We start from the raw sequence: 11603 nt of genomic DNA on the forward strand, positions 1-11603 counted from the left end.
CGATGGAGCCCCGGTTCATCCCGGTAGAGCCCCGGTTCATCCCGGTAGATCCCGGATCACGCAAAGGGGCTCCGGCGGCATCAAAGTGAGACTGGGCCTTCACCCTGATAAAGAACGATGTACAGATTGTGTACGTTGTTTCACGTAGAACTTTTCTCGCTCGATTTGCGCGCTCGATCTGCGCAGAGAAATATCATATCCGGTAACTTCGTATATTTCCGAGAGTGATCATGAATATTTATTGTTTGTTTTTTTCATTTTCGTTTTTCTTGAATGTCTCGTTTACGCAAAATAAAATAACAATATCTTAAAATTTGTTTATAAATACCAAATGTAATGTCTTCCAAAAATGTATCAGAAAAAATATTCTTCTTACTGTCTCCGTAGACACTCGTATCTTTTTGGCCTAGACCGTCAAGTGAGGAACTTATTCTCGCATGAATATGCAAACAATAATAAAACTATGTCGTAGCCAATGCTTAGCAATTTTGCTTCAATAATATCTTTTTACACGTTTTATGACACTGTCATGTTATATAGTGATGTTCTGTATTTACAAGGCGGGTTATTGAGATCTGCGAAGAACTTTTTTGATTGCGCATGAATTACCGCCAAGTGGTGAATCGGACTTTTGGGAATTCATTCATTCGTGGGTTTTGGCAGCCAGCCAATTCTGACTGTCTCAGAAATTTGTATCATTGCTATGGCCTTAGGGCTACGCCTCAGGCCAAAATTTGTTACAGCTTGCATGTGTTTGATATCCTGAAGTTTTAATTACAGTCCAATTTACCATTTTCTCAGAAACAAATTTTTGCATCTTTATTATTTACAACAAAATCATGTGGCTATTTTGGAATGTGCTGTGTGTAAAAACAAAAACATTGCGAAATGTGGACTCATTGAGAAATGATTACAATGTTAAATGATGACTTGGAATATTTAGGGATTAGTTGAAATGGATGACTATTGTGTATACAAGCAACTTTGTTGTTGTATTGTTTTTATTGTTATTAACACTCCAATTAGATCATTTTATAATGATCTTTATTTATGCAAATCAAATAACATGCAACATAAGATCAGCATCCGCAATGCGCATTTATACCGAATATGTGTTTATCGTCGACATACCCCTATGTTAAAAATACCAAATTCGATGTTTCATAAATTTTGTAATGCACACAAACAATTGACATACTATTGTACACAATATAAACAATGTTTCATTTAACGCAATATTAGTTATAATGCGCTGTTTAACCTGATCCAAAAGCCACAGGCTGTATTATATTAAGCCCAAAAATCTAAGTAAATGAATTTTAGCACCTAATTCTAATTACCTTTCTTGGGAACAAACTTGCTGCAATTCATAAGTGTTTGCTAGTTTTTCTTGAATGCTTTGACCTTTTTGGAGTACTCAGTACATATGTACAGCTCAAAGTTTCTTTCCACGCAAAGGCAAAAAGTATGTTCTAACAAAATTGTCCCATGTTTGTCTATATTAAACTCGAGTTTAATAAACCTAATAAATCATAACAAACACAATACATGTTAGCATCTATACAAATGTAATATCTCGTTTGGAGGAACGCTCCGAACAAAATCTGTTATTAAACTAAGACCGTAAGTTATGAATTGACAATAACATCAACGAAAAGTAAAAAGGTTAAGCTGCACTTATTTTTTTTCACCTGAGTATCTAATGGTTCCGTGTAAGGCTGTCAGTTTAAATTTTCTAGTGCATAACAGTGTTATTTGAATCCGGACCAAAATCATGTAAGCTGTTTTAATTTTAGTAAAATGGATATATTTCTGGGCTTTCTCTGGCCCAAAATGTTCTTTAGCCAAATTCCCCTGGCAATGGCCTAGTTCTTTTATTTTTTGACTCTATATAGGTTTTAAACAAGCAAAAGTTGTAGTCAAATAGAATTTGTATAACCAATTAGTCCGATTTGTACCCATTGAAGGATAAATGTTGACATGTGAGCCATATGTAATTTAATTTCGCGATGTAAATGAATATTTCATTAAGTTTCAGTTAAACAAGCAAACAAATCTTGCCATTAGATTTGAACGTTTTATTGGTACCAGCGGATTGGTTCCATGACGTGACGTCGATTTGTGATGTAACGTTATAGACGCAACGCCGTTACTTAGGGATTAACAAGATTATAACAAGGATTGCATATATATTGAAGATCGTTAATAAATGTTCATACTTAAAGCTGGTATTTTGCGTTTATATTGTTCCCACCATCGGGGAAAAAGTAAAATACGGAAATTCCCATCATTCGGGAAACTTCTCGGGGAAATAGTAAAATACGGAAATTCCCATTATCGGGGAAACTGCTTTGCAAACATTAATTGAAGTATTAAGTAATACAGATAATCGAAATTGCTTATTTAAATAATAAGCTACCGGTTTACAAATATAATTCGATTTAAATAAGTTCAAGACAGGGTTAATCATTATTTGTTTGTCAAATTTTATGTTTTTATTTAAATATTTACTATTTTTTCAATAAAAACTAAAATGTATATACAATTATTATATGCAAGGGCATATACACAAAATATGTTGCTTTAGGTTGCTCATACACTTATCGCACTGTTTAATATTATTATTATTATTATTATTATTATTATTATTATTTAACAATTAACGGTATATATTTATTATTGTCATTATATATTCATAATTGTTAACATTTTTAATATACTTTTTCGATGGTCGATTTCGATTTTCCATTGTTTCTTTATAACAAAAAACAGTGTATGTGTAATCTGTTATTATGTATGCATTAATGTGATACTGTTCATGCTTCTTTTAATTCAAAACTTTTAGTTGCGTTTTTTTATGTGATGAATTGTCTGAGATGCGCTTTTTCATATCCCCACAGGTTCCACATCTTCCTCTGACTAGGGACAAGACCATTATCAGAGAGAAACGACAGTAAATTTTAATCATTATTTAATGTAAAGAAAACGTCAAATTTAACACAGATATTAAATAAATGAAACTTGTTAACTAAAATAAAAGATAAAATGTAGAACGTGAATATGCCATGTAATAATTTCATACTGTCCTTTATTCCTCATAATAAAAAACCTTAATGATATAATAGAAACCTATCGATTTTTAGCGTGCTTTAAAATGTTATGTTTTATAAAACATATTGGTCAGAGTATTGTTGGTTAATTGATCTATGCGTTCATTCTAATGGCTTCTAAATTGCTTTATCTGTGTGACAGCGAATCATGGGCTTTGTACGCATCCAAGGAGAAAATGCTGACGTTTTCAATATGTCTCCACATCCCAAGCATTGCCACTGTTCTCCATGAGAGTTGTCTCAGATTTCTGGGCCATGTGCGTCGGATGGATAACGACCGGATCCCCAATGACACCCAGCAAGGAGCCTTGCTTCTGGCAAGATAACAACTGGTCGGTCACATCTTCGTTGCAAGAACATCCAAAAGCGCGACCTAACAGTTATTGACATAAACTTCATCACCTATGAGGCGCTTGCTGGGAACAGACGCATCTGGGGAAGTTCAGGACATGCTGGACTGAGGTTGGGAGAATATCCTCCAGCTTTCCTATGACAGGCGCACACGGAGAACGTGCAGAAATCTGCGACCGGTAGCTGACTAGGCCTTTATATGACTGCAGCTACCGAGTGGGTGTGCACAGACACGGTAAACGCTGCACAAGCAACCAAGATGGCTGACTAAACGCTGAATAAACACCTATCGAGAGACTCAGGGACGCCAACAGACCATACTTGATAACGTCTTGAAAAGGTCATTGAGACTGATCAATTACCAATGAAGAGATATTGCCTACAAGTCCTTAAATTCCAAAATATGTGTTATCTGATTGGATGAAACTATAGAATAGGCAAAGACGCGTTAGTAACGATTTGTCAGATAACGAATCGTCATTTGTAATATATCGCGATTGATGATGCTTCATCGATTAATAATGCATGCTTTTACAGGACGAACAGTAAGAAGGAAGAATTGTAATGACACTATGCCCTAATGTAGTCACTCAGACTTGCAGGAAATAGAAAGAACTGTTCATAATAGTGTACTGAAATTTACTTTTAATACTTTCCTTTGCGAATTAAAAATCCAAAGTCTGTTAGTGTTTATTACCAACAATGAGGCGATTGTTTTTGTGACATGGTGATATCATACATTTTACCAGCTGTCAAATGTGGGAGTTAAAGGAAGTAAAATCATTTCCTTGTATCGTTATACAACAATATCATTAGTGTTTGTTCTTGGTCTTCTACGCTTAATAAATTTCAAATTTCTTCATTTTTCACCCAGGTTGTTATAAATTAAACCTCTAATTAGATAGCGGTATTTCGGACGTTAGGGTTGGCAGAAAAGTGATGGCGGTGAAAAACAAGAACATTATTGTCGCTTATTGTTAGTTGCATGGAATATTAATCTGACTTGAGCTGTAGCACTATTGCACACTTGCCTATATTGGGTTGCATGGGGATCAGTCGTTCGAATTTCAATGTTATCAAAAAACAGTCAACAGGTTTTCGATAACCACATAATTTGATTTACGTAAGTATTTGTGATTGCACAGTTGTCTGAATGTAGCAAATAACTTATAACAACGTTAAATGCCTGACTTTGTTTAGGCCAAAATTATTGTCATAACAATACCGTATGGCAGCGAAACGTGTTTTTTGACTTGCTTTATTTGCCTGCATTATACTACTCAAAGGGAAATTATATTTATAGATGATTGTTACTCCCTAATAACAAGAGTTGACATGTGCATAGATAAGTAAGTTATCTTATATTATCCACAGAAATTATTTTAATCTTGACAAAAAATCTTCTTATTTAAAATCAGTAAGTGATTAATAATGTACGGGTTTTAAAGTAATAAGTTATTATATTGTGTACACATAATCGAAGCCACCATGTCACATGAAGCGATATTAGCAATCGAACATCTCGTTCAAATATTTCCCACAACATGAGGTGAAAGAACGAACACTATTATATCTCCCGCCAAAGCCACTTTGATGCGCTGATGTGACTCTTTGTTCAGGTACTCTTTCCAGTCCTTAAAACAATCAAGTAAGATATCAGACTAGTTCGCATCAGCAGTAAAAGCGGTATTGCTGTTGTTGTTGTTCCTTGTGATGGTGTGTGTGTATTTGTTGTGCTGTTATTTGTTCGAATAGTTCAGTTTAATTGAAATACTATATTGTCGTTGTTGTTAAAATGATCAACTATTATTTGGTATGATATCCTCTCTTGACAAGTCTTGTTACACTGTTTGAGCACATGTAATGCGGAAATCACATTGTGTTATCTTGTTCAATTTCAGATAATGGTGGATAAAATATTATTGTTATTGTAACCTTGTTATAACGATACTATGCAATGATGAAGCATGCATACTACTAGAAACGTGTGTAAAGCTGGATTTCAATTCGCAAAACTTAAACAGCACCCACTCGATTTCGTCAACAGTACGATATTGCTCACAATATATTGAAATACATGGATAAATGAAACTTACGTTGGGTCATCATGTAAGCAATATCATATCGCTGTGTTGTAATGAGCTTCATCATCAGGCTCAGTTTTTGTTAGACTCTCGTAACGACCACTGTCCAGATACAGAAGCCTTCAAAATTGCGATCAAAAATGCCATAATTTGAAATAATCATTATGGTATATTTACACCAATTTAATAAAAATAGACAACAATGCAATAATGTATACTTCACAGTTCGAATCATAGTTCGATAATATCCAATTAAAACGAAACTTATGTTTGGTGGTTACAAATGTCAAACCCGTTATTTATTATTAACGTACAAGTGAATTTTAGAGGTAGCGTATGGGTTAATTTATTTCATTTATAGCCAAATAATTCGCTTTAAGATCGTGTTTATTTATTCGTTTATTTTTTATTTTTGTAAGTTTCAAATATGAAATACATGTTTTATCCAAAACCATATTTTTACTTTGGATAAGTAGATTTTTCATTTAAGGTCATATTTTTATTTTGGAAATCATGCCGTCCGTATTGTGATACTAAAATACTACTATGTGATTTTACTCACAACAAATCAGTGATAAAAATAAATAGCATTACTTACTTAAATTGCAATGGAAGGAATGAAAAAAACATCATACAAAAGGGACTTGTTCACATATTTGTTCATTAACTTAAATTACTAGACCATGGTGTTTTGAATAGTCTTAACTAATTACATTATCAAGAAATAAAGTAGAATAAACAATATTGCCTTCCCTGGGATACAAACCCGGGCCCTCTAGAAGCAAATGATAGTGCGACACCACTGCGCAACGCATGCTATAAACATTTTTTTAACGAATAAATCCTATAGAATTACAAACGCTACATTATTAATACAAGTGTTTTCGGAGTTATTTAGGAAACGCGTTACAAACTCTTAATTATTTTACCGATTTCAAATGATGATAATCCATTAATGAACTTATACATTTAACTTTTCTTCTCAGTCAGAAGTATTATTTTGCTGGATAAGACTAAATGTATGTTTTTCTTTTTTAATCTATGACAATCTTTTTTGGAATTCTTTATTTTTCAAAATGTTTAGCTTGTCTATTTGAAGTATATATGAATACTTGCCTGTAAATTTCTGAGCCTTTGACCGCATCTAAATAATTGCATTAAGTTAAATATTTACACACTTTATGTCAATAATATAAATACATATACTGATGAAAATATTTTAAATTGCGATAAGTTATGTAGTAAGTAACATACTACTTTAATACTATACATACATATTCTAATGGAAATATTGTTTAACAAATTTTTTAAATTACTTGAAATAATTAAAATACTTGATAAAACGAGATTCAGCTAATGCATATTGAAATTGGTCATGACAAGATTATATTTAACTGGAACTGTCTTAAAAAGAAAACCATTACCGTTAGTCGTAATAATTTCTGCAATTGCCATAAACGAAATCCGCCGTTCTATAAGACTGTCCGCATCCTTATTTCTGATGTGTACAGCATCTTCTGGTATGCTAGTGTTGCATGCTAGATGCATGTGAATGGTGTTATCAGAATGGTCTGTGTAGTCTGGTGGATTTTCTTGGTGGTTTTCTATTCTGCTCTTAAAGTTATTTGGATTGTCTGTAACCGTTATGTACGAACTTGTTATTTCGGGTATCTCAGGGTAAAGCGCCAGCGATTCATCTTTGACAATCCCCAAACAGCTGTTTCTAGGAGTAGGTTCTGTTGATTGAATGTTGTCGAATTCAGTTACTTGGTCCCTGAATACTGAAGAATAACGACTAAAACGTTAAGAAAGTACGGGACCAACATTGTTAAATGAGGAACAAAACAGTAGTTCACCACCATCAAGGTGATGCATAGGCGCATTGTTAAGATTTTGAAATGCCACGTAAGTTTCGATCACCATTTGAATGTTTTTATGCGTTTGATTTAAACAATGTATGCCACTTAAAACACTTAATACCCTAAAACGTGCCATTCAAAAACTAATGTAACCGAAGAGGTTTTATATGATGTATGTATGTGAATTTAATGATCACAATTGTCTGCCTCACTTTCTTGATCACTGTATATTCTGCTCTTAAAGTAATACGAATGTACGTAACAGAATTGTACGAACTTGTTAAATCCTGTATCTCATGGTAATGTTCCAGCGATGTATCATCTTGGATAATCTCTAAACTAATGTTTCTAGTAGGTTCAGTTGATCGACTATTGTCAATTCCGTTTACTTGGTGAGTGAATACTAAAAAATAATGACTAAAATGTTAGAAAAGTGTGATAACGGTCTTTTCAATTTAGGTGCAAGAATCAGACAAACTGTTGGTCACAGTAGTTGACAATACAACAACATCAATATAAATGTAAAGACACTGAACATATATGTTCTACTTTTTTTCGATCACCACTTATATGTTGTATGTGTTCAAATAAAACAATGCATATCTCTTATTGTACTTACACCTGCAACGAGAAATTAATGTAACCAAGAATCTGATCTGCCGGTAATTCAAATATTAAGTTTCAGTTTAAAGTTACTATGCAATACTATAATTTGTTACGATTACCTTTAATGAATGCATGCAAAAAAAACCTGTTATGCGTAGATGTTGCCTTAAACTATTGAATGGTTATACTCTGTTGGAACTTACCATTTGAACGCCCTTTAAGTTTCCAATGTCCGCATATGCACAAACTTGCAGTAATGACAAGTATTGCACCGACGGCAGCAACTATTATGAAAATTTCTCTTTGGGAAAAGAATTCTGCAAAATAAAAGTTCGTGCAGTCCAGAAGGCAAACATCAGAAAAATTAAGCATTCGCATAAACGCACCAAACAGTCATATTTTGCGACTTTGTGAATCAAACAAACGAAAAACAACATGATGATACTAAAAGTAAAAAAGTATCGCATGTCATAGCTGTTTTCGTAAAGTATATATTTAAAAAAACAACACAAATACGTTCATTTATTAGAAAATATCGATGCCGACAGATTGAAACCCGGTTAATTATTGATCGTTTCAGGTGATCATAATAATATCATAATGTTTTTGGTCATAGTCCAAGTGCCTTTGCAAACCCTATTTTGTTCAATCGAGCGAATTCAACTCTTGGTTTAAGTTTTACACAGTTTAACATATTACTAAAAACCTAACAAAATAAATTGGCTTTATTGGTTTGTTTCTGTAAACTCACTGAAACTATGTGTATTATCGGAATCTTCTTTTTCAGATGTCTTCGTATGGTTGATCGTATAGGTTGTGGAAATCTTGACTGAAGTTGTTGTGTTATTATTTTCTGTAAATATACGATGTTTTTAGTTTATGTTCAAATCAATTATACTATCTGACAATATAAATTATGAGTATCTGTTCTTGGTTTGAAATTGGATTTTATGTTTAATATGTGTGTCATTTTCTCTAAGAGTTATCGAAAATAAATAAGAATTATTTTTTAGACGTAAACATAACATGTATATGTATTTCATTAAATTAGCGATGATATTAAAGATCCGTCATTCAAATTGCATTTGGCAGACATTTGCATACATTTAATGTTACAACAAAAACTGACTTGAACAACGTTTACAAACTTACGGTTGAAAGACTCTTTACCGTGTTTTTCCATTTCATTAGGCATTGTTTTGTTCATTGTTTCTTGCGTGAAAAGGGTCACTGATGTCGTTTTGTTATAAGTTTCTGTAAATACAAATTGTGATCACCATTGACATCCATCAACCGAAGGAGCTACCTTTGCTTACCAAGTCTATCTTAACTCGTAAGCTTCAGTTGTACAACAAAAGAAATATATGTGTGTCGTTCAATATACAAACGTTGCTAAATATTGATATCATAACTAAAACATAAAACTTCTGCGTTTAAAAGCAATTGAACTTTATGTATATCATCGCAGGATTTTGCTTAACTTGCTTCCCATTACACAGACGCATTCATGTTTAACTAGCATAATGAAAGAAAGTCATATAAAGTACGTGTTATGATACTTTAAACACGTATTACCTTCCATGTCTGTGTATGCATTGCTTTTACCAGTTACATAATCCTTGACAGTCTCATAACTTTTAATTGTGATGTCCTCTGTTATTGTAGTTGCACATTCATTGTTTTCTATAAAACGGATTGATAGCTTCGCTGACGTAATAATAATGAATGTCGTGCAAAGGTAATAAGCATACACACACATAACAATGGGAGAATCAATTACTGAGGAAACCCAGTATATTGTATTTAAAAACAGCAATGAAAGCAGGTTTTTATTTTTTAACGCATGCATGTTTCTATCAAAACTAAGGTTATTGTTTATAACATCATAACAAATGCGAAGACGAGTTTATACAAATCAATTCCAAAATTATCTGATAAAACTATACTTACACAATCATTCGACTTAAGATAATTTCGAAGGTGCTATAATTTTCCAAAATATTGAGAAATTATTATCTTTGTGTCAACTATACCACGGAAACTAAAGCTGTCAATTCTTACCTTCGTTCGGAACACTTAACACAGTGCTAAGTAAGTTCCTTTCATTAATAAATATCCTACAGTGCCATTTATCACCCGCTTGTGCAATGTTTACATTAGATATATTACACGTGACATTATTCCCATCGATGCAAGAGCAGTTAATAGTGAAACGGGAAGTTGCCAGACATTCCGTTTCATTGTATACAACTTTTGCCATGTTTTGAATGTCATTTTCAGCAATTGATCTTCTGTAAAACATCCAAACCCCATGACTAGCATGTCTACTTGTGCAGGAAGTTTCTATGGTTGATGAACACACAACTTGAAGGTCAATCCGTGATTCGATCGTCACTAAAAAAAGAATCATTTCGCTCACCTTACCATTTTTTTAAAAATAAAAACATAAAAGTAATGCGTTATCGTGATATTTTGTTTAAATCTTCAAAATATTATTTTAACGATTCACAACTCATTTAAGCGGTGGTGTGCTACCCCGTTTACAATTTTACTATTAGCTGGGCCGACTTACATTTTACATTGGGCCGAGTAAACATTTAAATTGTGACACTTATAAGCAAACGGTGTACCCGCTCGTTTGCTCTTAACACAAGCAAATGTTACATGCATTGCACAATAATTAATATATTGCAATATGTTTCTTTACCTTTTTATTAAAGGACACTGTTAGAACATATTAACATATTAACACCGACAATTTACTGTATTTAAATGATTTGAGATCACCCCGATCATATTTTAAGGCTTAGTTTTAGCCGTCTGATTTGAAAAACTTCACCAAATCCCGTAAATAATATGCCTGAGAACTGGCATCCACTGCGTTCACAGTGCAGAGAATCTTATCAGAGGTGATCAATACACATGTACAGAGGAAACAATTTATAAACCGAAATTTCAAAAACACATTACTGTTAAGTTAGTGTATGTGTTTATGTAAGTCAGATTTAATTCACAGGTTCTCTTAGCGTCTCCTCGACTGCTTTATGCGCGGACCTAAAATAAGGTCCGTATTTGTAATGATAGCACTTTGAATACTCTCTATAAAATGTTACAGCCGTAGCGAAGAAGACTCCCACCATTTTTAAAAAAAACGAAAGCATAAAATAAATTGATAAAACAGCTGAACTAAGATGCCTATAAAACATGTTTGAAATGAATAAACAAACTAGCAACACACACGAAGCAATTCACGCTATTTACAAATGGAGACTAAGTAATTCACTTTTATAACATCTTTTAAAATGGTTTCTATGTGTTGGTCTTTCTCGAGGTCTGTTAACGACAAATAACACCGACAGTTACCGTCACAGTTTTGCTTTAATATAGTAAACATGCTTTTACTAATTTCTGGCTCCCTGTCCCGACACGCTATCAAAACTTGTAAGCTTTATTCCCACAACAGTTTATTTCATCGGTTTATCGTGTTCGATCGCTGCTATATCGCTAAGGTTCCGGTCGAAAACTTAAACTACGCAAGAGAAACAGATCTATACCCGCGTAATAAAACCCGAGTTAAGTTTTATGTGTGCGGT

The sequence above is a fragment of the Dreissena polymorpha genome, chromosome 16, assembly GCF_020536995.1.
Source record: "Dreissena polymorpha isolate Duluth1 chromosome 16, UMN_Dpol_1.0, whole genome shotgun sequence".
In the NCBI taxonomy this organism is placed as follows: domain Eukaryota; kingdom Metazoa; phylum Mollusca; class Bivalvia; order Myida; family Dreissenidae; genus Dreissena; species Dreissena polymorpha.